The following is an 11,238-nucleotide window of genomic DNA, read 5'->3' on the forward strand; positions in this document are numbered from 1 at the left end:
TCTGATTGTGTGATCCTTATAATCACTTCGAAAATCTAGACAAGACCAGGCTCAGCTGGGCTCTAGTGGTGAATCTGCAACATTGCTTTCCACTCGTGTTTGCATACTCCATGCTTGGGGTCCTCACTCCCATATGGAGTGTACCTCCACAGGGCCACTTAATCGGCCACTTATCCAATTTATGGCAGTGTAACAACTTCAGTTTTCACTTATGAGTTATTGGCTGCTTTCCTGTGCTTTGGAAAGCCAGATATCAGCTGTTCTCTTGCCACACAGCCACAGAAAACAGCAGAAAAACCACAACACTCTACTATCTCCAGTCACAGAAAGCAAAGCAGCACTCGGTAGAAGGGAACAGTCTGGATCATTCAGGAAGCTCTCATTAGGCCCCTCCCTCTCCTTTATTGGCACAGGAGCCTAGATCAGGAAGAAAGGAAATCTCTACAACAAGGGAGGAGGGACAGCTGGGATGCCATGCCAAGCCAGCTGTGTTTCACATTAGGGGAGAGAGTTCTGTGTTCACAGACGCACCCTTGGGGCCTGTGTGGTGTGAAAGATGAAGCGTCCACACCCCCAGCTCTAGAGGATGATGGAAAGCCAGAAAAAAGGAGATCTGAAGTGGTCTGCATAATTTGAGTATAGGGCCATGTTGGAGAGAGGCAGAGATAGGGATACATAAACCCTGAGATGGAGGGCAAGGGGGGGGGGGGGGGGCTTCTGAGAGAGACAAGCATTCAGTGATGGGCATCCCAAGCTGGGAAGAACCCAGGAGCTGGAGTTTGGAGGTATCTATGGTACTATGATATAACTTCCTTTTTAGAAGAAGCCTGCCTCTGTTCACAGCTTCAGTGTTGGGTAGCTTAGTTGGAGGATGGTTAGAACAGGCCCACTCATCCTAGTACAGGGCAGAAAGCAGTACAACCATAGAAGGGGACTTGTGATAATCTATGAGATGTGAATAAGAGGTACCAGCCCCAGACCTTTCAGTACATGGGGTTTCTTCCCAGAATGCAAAGCAATGGGACACCAGAGGTTCCCTAGGGTAAATATATGTATTTCCTTGAAGTTCAGATAGAAGTCTGAATTTGGACGATCACTCCTTCAGACCTCCCTCCCTCCATCTTTCTGCAGAGTCTGTAGTACAAGGTCAATTGCCAGAGATATCCCTCTCATTTGGTCCTTTACTGAAGGAGAACTTTGTATTATTTCATTTTATCTTCACAGCCATTTTGGAAGGAAGATAAAAACCCAGGCCACTCTGGGACCAATTGATTCTAAGCCTATGGCCATTGACTTAGTTTTCTCTTACAAAATGGTTTACCTAGTGCTATATCTTAGGTCTAAAATGCTCCCCAAAGAACCACGAGTTGAAGGCTTGGTCTCCAGCCTTTGAGAGGAGAAGGAAGTTAGGTCATTGTGGGTGTGCTCTTGAGAGGTTATTGAGAGAGCCTGGCTCTAGCTCACTATGTCCCTTGGTACTTCCTGCACCTCTCCCTTATCTCTATCTTGATGAGCAGCTTCTTAGGCCATATGCTTTTGTCATGATATGATATCATGTAGTATATGATATGGTATGATATATGATATATGACATGATATACTGTGGTACTAAGCAACTATGTGGACTGAAACATGATTCAAAGTGAACCTTTCTTCCTTTTAAGATAATTATTTCAGATGCTTTGTCACAGTCACAGGAAGCCTCATCCAGTGTCTTGACAGAGAAGAATAATTAGCATCATAAAGCTTTCGGAGAGGGGGGAAAAGGGTAGAGATAGGAGTGACAGAGCAGTTTCTCTTTCCATGTCTTTGAAAATTTTCCATTTCCTTGATACATTTTAAGTACAAACTGAGAAGGATTAACAATTGCAACCCCACCGAAACTGTGGCCACATGTGCTTCAGATTCCACTTTATAGTCATAAAACCAAAGGTCAGTTTCATAATACTTCTAGTAGCTTTTACTTTTCAGTTACCATGTCTTAGTCACTGTCTGCTGCCATGAAAAGGCACCATGACCAAGGCAACTTCTTATAAAAGGAAGCATTTACTTAGGAGCTTGCTTACAGCTTCAGAGGGTTAGTCTATGATCATTGTGGCAGGGAGAAGACAGGCATGGTGCTGGAGCACTAAGCTGAGAGCTTTATATCCCGATCTGTAGGCAGTAGGCAGAGAAAGAGATTGGGCCTGGTGTAGACTTTTGAAACCTCAAAGCCAATCCCCAGTGACACACATCTCCTCCAAGAAGGCCACACTTCCTAATCTTTCTAGTCCTTCTCACTCAGTTCCACTCCTTGGTGACTAAGCATTCAAATACATGACCCTATGGGGGCCACTCTTATTCAAACCACCGAACATCAGGAATTAGATTTGAAGCCCACAGCAGCAAGATTCACCTTTCAGTTTGATGAATTCTCTCAAATTCTTTTGCTTCTCCAGACTGCCTCTCCTTTACACTTGTCTGAAACGATCCGTCAGGATGAGCCTGAAGAGTCCTATTGCTTCTGTTTTTCTCTGTTTCCCATCCCTTCTTCCAGGCTGACTTCTCAAAGGCTTCCAATAAATCACCCAGCAAATAAAAGGGTATAATTGGTGGGCAACTAAGTCTAGGAAGCTAAAAAATGTTTTTGATGTATTAGGAAGGAAAAGCCTAAGAATATTAACAACTTTGTCCCATTACATTTACATAAACATTTCAGGGTTGTAATAAATAAATGGTAGAATTTAATCTAGCAATAATATTCATGATTATTGTTTTGCTGTATATTAATTAGGTAATAAATGGTAATGGGTTATGCAAATGGTGGTAGTTATATTTATTTCTAACACAAAAATTGTGTTTTTTATAGTTGGGCCTTTTCTGTCTTTGCAAATTCAGTGCTTTTAAATAATAGCAATTTTATAATATATATAAAAATATATGTGTGTTTGTGTTTCTCTCTCTCTCTCTCTCTCTCTCTCTCTCTGTACATTTTCTTAGATGTTTTCCACCTTGTGTTTTTGAGACAGTCTCTTACTAGCCTTAACTCAGGTCCCCATGCTTGCAAGACAAACATTTTATTCATGGGCCATCTTCTCGGCTCCCCCAAATGTTAATTCTTTGCCTTCCACATGGAATAAGTTCAAGTTTCATCTCAGGAACCCTAAACCAAGCACATAATTAGTTAAAAGACAGTGCTACAATCAAATTTCTTAGTAGTATTGCTTCTGGCAATTCTATTAATTCTTCACAATCAAGGGCTGTGGTGTTCTGTGCACACATTTCTTTTACTTCTACAATATCTCAAAATAATCAAATCTGGCTTGCCTTCCAGGTTGGCTTTATAAGCTGGGTGTGGTGCCACATACCTTGATTCTAGCCTTCAGGGAATTGAGCCAGAAGGCATATGAGTTTGAGGCCAAGTGGTGAGTTTCAGATGAGACTATAGATATGGAACTTTTGTTCAAACAAATAGACAAACAAACCTAGACAAGACCACCCTCAGTGGTCTGCAGACATGATCTTATTAGAGGGAGAGAACACTCCTTTCTGTGCGCATCTGCCTCTGTTTAATAAAGTGATTCGCTTGTCTATGCATTTGCTCTCTGGACTCAAAGGGAGGTAGCATTTTGATGTCTTTCTTATATTCCAAAATGAGCTGAGGAGAGAAGTATTTTAGACACTAAAGGGTGACCCTTTTTAGTTTTTAGGGAACACGGCACTGGGTGTGGCCATGCCTGGCTTCCTTGAATCTGCCAACTCTGAACAATAGACCTCTGCTACCTGGGTAGTGTGTGTGCCCTGAGAAGATAGATCAGTTTGAGAATGAGGGCGGGGCTTGCCAGAGAGGAATTCAGGAGCTGACGTGTGTGCCATGTGTGAGCTTGCAGTCCCCTTCCAGGTAAGGGATACTGCTTATTTCACATGATGTGAGGGCTTTGGGTCTATAGCAGTTTTCAACAGGATGATGAACGAAGAGGAGGCAGAAGAGTTGTAAGCTTCCCAGAGCCCAGTTTGGCTGTGGTGTCTTTGTTCTATCTTTAGCTCTTTGGTTCCTGTAGGTGATCTAAGGCTACTTTTCTCCACCCCTCCCCCCTTCTTTGTTTCCTAAGTTATCATTTGAAGTCCAAGGGCTTCGGGACACTTCTTCTTTGCCTCTGAGCCGCAGGGAGGGCGGGCGGGGATCATGAGGGCGGGCGCTCACTGTCACTCTTCTGGACAAGGTTGGGCAGGCTTTCTCCTCCAAAGCCTTCGAGCAGAGGCTGATCAGCAGCAGTGTCAACTGAGCTCTGCCAGAATGGCCTTTCATTCTCCCTGCAGGGAGAAGTATGCACCTGGGGTGGGTACCAGGGCTGAGGAGCCCCAGCAGGGGAAACTGCTAGGGGTTGCACTAGTCAATTAATTAATATCACATATAATCAAGGGGAGGGGGGAGCTTTTTATCTGATATGCAAACATATGCAAAATCATATGTAGATTACTCTGAGTTCAGAACGGAGGTCTGCTGCTTTCCTTCAATAGGAAGGAATTCAGTGCTCATGCAGAATGGAGAGAACTCTTTTGAATCGAATGGTTATGTCTTCTTTAATTCAGCTCAACAATGGTACCTGCTACTTATAATTTGGTGACTGTATGCAGGGCAGGCTCCATTTGCTTGTACAGCTGTATCACTCTGTTTTCCAGAAATGTCCATCTTGAGGTGCAGGTATACACAGCCACCATGTGTCTTTTACCGAGGCCTTTTGTGGCATCCCAGGTAACCATGCATTATTTCACGGGGTGAGCTGATTCTGGGCAGCATTACACAGTCTTTATGAATATCAGGTTGTCTCTTCTGCAAAATGGAGGCAACAGTAGCAACCCTCTGAGGACTGTTGCTCTTGTCTAAGGAAGTGCATCTCTGAAATGCAGAGGATGCTGGTGGTGGCTGCGCAGAGCTCTGCTTATTACTACTCGAGTGTGAGGCTCAGTTTGATTCCGGCTTCCTTCATGAACGTTTTCATATCCACCACAGCTTGAAGTCATCTATCCGTTCTCTTGAGGTATTAGCTGGGCCATTCATCTGGAAATTAAAACCACATTTCTTCACGGCTTGCTTTTTGTTGTTGTTTTATTAACTAACCCCGTGTTGTTAGTTAATTAAGTCTTCCAGTCTTTCCCATTTTCCCAATTTGACTTGAAGTCTTTGAGGATGGCAACTATGTCTTACTGGCTTTTATCCTCCCAAGATGTCTAGAATTTATCTTTGCAACTAATATTTGACCATACTCCTTTCTAGGACTAGGAAGCCCAGAGTGTCATTAGCACCTAGAAATGGCCATCTAGACCCTAGAATGTTTCTTCTCCTGGGAGCTTCAGTTCTAGCATGAAGATAACCTTGCATTTGTGTGCCCTCCTTTACAGACTCCTACAGGGTCGCTTTAAAACAAGGAGCAATAAAGCCCAATGTCTTCATCCCACAGTGTCAAGCAGAAGTTAACAGCAGCGGATACAAAGCTTTTAAAGAACAAACGAAGACGTGGAAACTCTCCTTCATTAGACCCTGCTCCCTGGTTGGAGGGAATAGAACTTCCTGCTTTTTGCCCTCTTCCCCCTTCCTAACCAAGTCCTGCAGAGGTAGCTGTGGCCCAGCCACTGCTGCTTACCAGATCCTGATCCTCAGGGATTAGGTACAGATGCTGCCACAGGACAGTCCCGTTCTCTCCTTATCTAAAACACATGTTTTCAGTTGCAAAGCTGGGGACATCACTAACGGAGCGAAGTATCTTGATATGTTGCTTGGTGTTCTGGAAAAATCTTAGCAGATTAAAAATTTTATGTAAGACTGGTTAGTATCTAAAAAATACACCCCTATACACATATTGACATACATCCCCCTTAGAAAGCGGACATAATGAAAAGCAGGGTTATCTTGTGGTTAAATGATCCAGTCTATATTTAGGGGCATGTTTCTTGGACAGGTTTCTTATTTTCTATATGAGTTCCAACATGAGACCACAAAACATGAACACTTACAACAGTTTCTGAGATTTTTATATTTCCCCCAAGTTCATCATAGGGATGAATGAAATGTGCTGGAATCTCAGTTTTATATTTTTTGGTAGAGAGCTGACTGAAAAAGCAGGCGCAGTAACCGCTTTTGAATGCATACCCAGTAGTAAATACTCTGAGCTGTTGCATTTGCATGTAAATCAGGGTTTGTCAGAGGATGGAGTGTGGCTCAGGAATTCAGCCCAAGCAACAAAGGCTCATTAGCAGACCTCAGTGTCCCCCATGCCTTGTCCTTGGGTTGGCTGTTCCCTGCCCTCTAATCTTGACCAGTGGCTGGCACTAGCTCTCAGGCTATTGTCCTGAGAGTTTATTTTCTCTGTTTTTGTTGTCTTTCTCCTTCCTTTATTCTGTTTTTTTTTTCTTGACTTTTTTTTCTTCATTTTATTTCTGTCATTTTATTCTGTCCTTCCTACCTTGTTTTACATCATTTTCTTCTTTGACTTCTTCACCCACCAGAGACAACTGTAACTAGTAAGTTATACATTGTGTAAGTGGTATACTAATTATCTGTTGTTTAAAAATATCCTCTGGGGATCTGGGATGTAGCTCAGAGGGAGAGCAGTTTGTAGCAAACCTTCGTGTGGTTCTCAGTCTCCTGTGTGTATGTTGTATGTGTATGTGTTGTGTTGTGTATGTGTGTATTATGAAGTGTGTGTGTTGTATGTGTTGTGTGTGTATGTGTTGTGTGTATGTGTGTGTGTATTATGAAGTGTGTGTGTGTTGTGTTGTGTATGTGGTGTATGTGTGTATGTATGTGTGTTGTGTATGAGGTGTGTGCGCTTATATCAAAATTGTACTTATATTCAAACTTAGGTTGGACATCTCTGTGCCTGGACAGAATATAAACAAACAGGTTTCAAACAACAGCGTTTTCTTATAAAAAGAAAAAAACAATAAATGAAAACAACCACAATAAAAAAGATTTTCTTCTTGACCAAATTTTAGTTGTGTTTTTCAAATGCTTTTCCAGCTAAGAATTGCTGTATTCATTGCCTATATGTGTATGGGGTAGGAGTGGAGTGGGGAGGCATGTGTGTGTATGTGTATACATGTGTGCATGGACCAGAGGTTCGTATCTGACATCTTCCTCTATCGCTCTCCACTGTATTTTTGGAGATCAAGGCTCTTTCTGAACCTGGTGCTCACTGGTTGGCTAGTGAGTGTCAGAGATCCACTTGTCTCGGCTCCTCCATCTTGGGGCCGTGGGCTGCCATATGCAGCTTTTTATGTGGTGCCAAGCACCTGAACTTAGGTCCTTAATGCACTAACCATCTTCCCTGCCCTGCATCGCCTGATTGTGTCAAGAATCTTACCACTTCAGTTTGATCAGATTTCTCCTGCCTACTCTCCACTTCTGGTCACTCTCAACGTCTGTTAGTAAAGATGGCATAGATAAAGGTTGTTCATCTCCCACCCCACCACCCCCAGGGTGATCACTCATCATCCTGGTCTGCTCTCAACAAGAATCTTGTTAGCTTAGTTTAAGCAGAACTTCCCTTCCTCGTGGACCTTGCATTCCTCTTCTCCTTGGCTATAGAGTCTGCTCACATGTGCTGGGTTCACACTCAGTTCCACTGAGTGCCCCTAACATCTCTCTCCTCTGTCACAGCAGTCCTAATTAAAATGGTTTAACCGTTCTCCTTGACAGCTCCAGTCTTCTTTGACATCTAAAAGTAAACTATACACACACTTATTTCTTTTTCGGGAGTCGTGGTCTGTAAAATCAGAGCTGTGGTTGATTATTATTGAAGACATTAGAAAATACTACACAGCAGCAGATCCTGCTGTTTGTTTTGATTTATTTATTTATTTATCTATTTATTTTAGTAGTTTTTCATTACTAGATATCCTTTTAAAACAAATCCCCTAGGGTCCTAGAATGTGTGGCTTGGTTCCTTTCATGAATTTTCTAAGTCTGTTCTTCCCCTCAAATACTGGTTCTGCTCAATTCTGTCTTCCAAATATCACATAATCTGGGTCTCTGTACTGTATCCCTTCTGTCTCCACTCTCTGCTCTTAGGGTCTCCATCTGTCAGTGTATGCATTTCCATCCCTCTGACCTTGTCCTTCAGGTCACCGGCTCTCAGCTGCAACTCCTCAGCTGTTAAACTTGTCCACTGACTGCTTAGTTTCTGTAACTGTGCATTTTGGTTCTAGAATTTCCACTAAATTCTTCATTATATAGTTTCCATTCTCTAATGAAAATCTGTGTCTTGTAGTTTAATGTTTTGAGCACACTAGTTGTACTTACATTCAAGTTTAGATTATATAGCTCCAGGGCCTGGATTTTCTGTGTGTGTCTGTGTCTGCTTTTTTTTTTTCCTTTAACTTAGATTTTGATTCTCTATTATGTTGTTGTTTTTTGTTTGTTTTTGTTTTTTTGAGACAGGGTTTCTCTGTATAGACCTGGCTGTCCTGGAACTCACTTTGTAGACCAGGCTGGCCTTGAATTCAGAAATCCACCTGCCTCTGCCTCCTGAGTGCTGGGATTAAAGGTGTGCACCACCACTATCCGGCTCTATTATGTTTTTTGTTTGTCTCATTTTTTTATGATTTTATTTTTACATCTATCTATCTATCTATCTATCTATCTATCTATCTATCTATCTATCATCTATCTATCTGTGGATTTTTAAAAATTTACATTTCAGTGTTATCCCCTTTCCTAGTTTCCCCTCCAAAAATCTCCTATCCCCTTCCCCTGCTCCCCAACCCACCCATTCCCATTCCTAGTCCTAGTATTCCTCTATACTGGGGCATAGAGCCTTCATAGGACCAAGGGCCTCTCCTCCCACTGATGACTAACTAGGCCACTAAGGATGAGTTTGTGCGTAGAGCACAGTGCCTGTGTAGGTTGGAAAAGAATGTTGACTCTCGTGGTGCTGGAGATATAGGCTGGTGTGAGCCACACAGTAGGACCCAGGAAACAGACTTCAGTCCTCTGAAGAGCAGTATGTGCTCTTAACTACTAAGCCATCTCTCCATCCCCTTGTCTAGTCACTTTGATTTCATGCTGGTCATTCTCTATGAAGAACTGTAAAGACAGTTTGTAGCTCTCTGGGTTGTGCTTACCCCAGAGCCTTTTTCCTCGAGCGGTGGCACTGCCTTGAAAAGCAGATAACCTTGATCCTCTTGGGGAGGTTCCTTGATTCTCTGGGGAGGTTCATCTAGTTCTGATTTCCTCTTTGCACCAATGTGATGGCCCATCTATGTTGGTGTGCTCGTCAGGTCCATTACATGTTGCTAGAAAAAATATTCAGCCTGGGTATTTTATAAGGAAAGGAGAATTGTTCAGTTCATAATTTTGGAGGCTGAAGAGCCCTGAGCTGGTATTGGTTGAGCTGTGGGGAGGGTCTTCTAATGTGTATCAACATATGGTGTGGGTCTGCATTTAGAAGAGGACCAACAGTAAAAAAGCCAGGAGGGATGAGAGTGCTCTCTTATAAACCCAATCTTGCAGGAACTAATCTGCTTCTGTAAGTCTCGTCCCTTTCTGGCAAGATAGCATCTACCATGCTGATGAAGCCTGCCATGATCTATAGGCCCTTCCTTTTAAGGTCTACTACCTGACACCTGGGACCAAGAGTCTAGCACATGAATCAGTGGTTATATCCAGATCAATCCTTGGACCCTCCGACCCATGGACTCTGGATTGTTCTTTTTTTTTTTTGACCCATCAACCTTGCTTACTTCAGAGCTGTGAACTCACACATGGGAACCAAGAGGCCACAAGATGCCAGGATCACCTGTTTGAATTTTTCTCATCCTCCAGAATGCAACCCTCAAATTTTGTTTTGATAATATGTCAATGCTGCCAAATAGATTTTTTTCCCCCCTGGAAAAAACAATTTGTTCAATTGTCTTGTACTTGTCTCAGTGGGATTGTTGGTCCCAAACAATCTAACCCTTCATTTCTAGCAATAGAACGCTCATAGAAACACAGGATGATCTCAGTTACTTGCCACAGCAGCTCTGTGCCAAAGGGGTTATTATTATTATTATTATTATTATTATTATTATTATTATTACCTTCGTTTTCTAGATGAGGAGAGTCTCAGAGGGAATTGGGAAAAGATCAAGTCCATTGGATTCGGAAGTCCTGGGACTGAGAGGTTTGAGAACTTCTTTTCAAAACCTACCTAACACATGCCCTCTCTATACAATATAATTAGCAAATTACTTATTTGTATCTCTATCATCTGCTTTATTTTGCCCTTTATTTGTCCTTTTATTTTTATCAGTATTGCCTCCTACTCATGATGTCTAAACTACATTCTTCTGAACTAAGCCAATGCCAGATAAAATGGTCATTGGATTTCCTGTTTCCCTTCCACCTTGTTCGGGTTCAGCTCTCACACATCTGTCCTTCCTAGTCATTCTTTCCTCCCTCCCCCTTTTCCTGTTTCCTTCTCTCCAGTATTTATTGACTTTAATTCTGGAGGCATAAACCAAATATCTATAGTTTTGGGGGGTGGTTAATTAAATTTTCTATTGTTGTGATAAAATATTTCAACCAAAGCAACTTTAGGATGATAGAGCTTAGTCTGGCTCACAGTTAAAGGTGCAGTCGATCATTGTGGGGGAAGTCAGAGCAGCAAGAACTCGAGCCATGTGGTGTCCACGGTCAGGAGGCAGAGTGGTGACTGCTTGCTCATTATAAGCTTGGCTTCCTCCTTTTCATGTAGCTTGGGCCCCTAGTCTATGGAATGACCCTGCCAACATTTAAAATGGGTCTACCCATTCTAAACCCCAGCCAACCTAAACTATATAACCCCTCACAGTCACACTTAGAAATCTGGTTCTAGATCATGTCAATTTGGCAATCAATATTAACCACTATAAGGGTTAAGTTAACCTTGTCTAGGCTAGAAAGACATTGGCTTCCTACTTCTGAAGGACCTGAAGGATTTTTTTTTCCTTTTGTCTTTGTCTTTAGATTCTCAAAGGATTTGTGTTCTTGTGTTGGCTTCTCACTCTGATGTCCTGTTCTTCCTGGAACCTCTGTTCCAAAAGATATCTTGCCATCTTTATGTCCTCCCCCCTCCCCCCGCCTCTCTCCCGTCATCTCGAACTGATTCCATCACAAGGCTCCAACAACACAAAGATCTCACATATAGCATATGTTACCCAAGGTTTAGGATCACATTTCAAACTGCAGACAATACTTTCCTGACTGATAGAACTGCCTTGGCCTTTTAGCATGGAAAT

At 42.4% G+C, this 11,238-nt stretch overlaps 1 annotated feature.

Moving 5' to 3' along the window:
- Positions 2,430-6,869: an enhancer, noted in NCBI's record as "VISTA enhancer mm1042". NCBI's record gives its function as "enhancer in: limb[3/8]" and the evidence as "EXISTENCE:transgenic organism evidence [ECO:0001131][PMID:17130149]".

Source organism: Mus musculus, chromosome 1 (genome assembly GCF_000001635.26).
Source record: "Mus musculus strain C57BL/6J chromosome 1, GRCm38.p6 C57BL/6J".
NCBI classification, from domain to species: domain Eukaryota; kingdom Metazoa; phylum Chordata; class Mammalia; order Rodentia; family Muridae; genus Mus; species Mus musculus.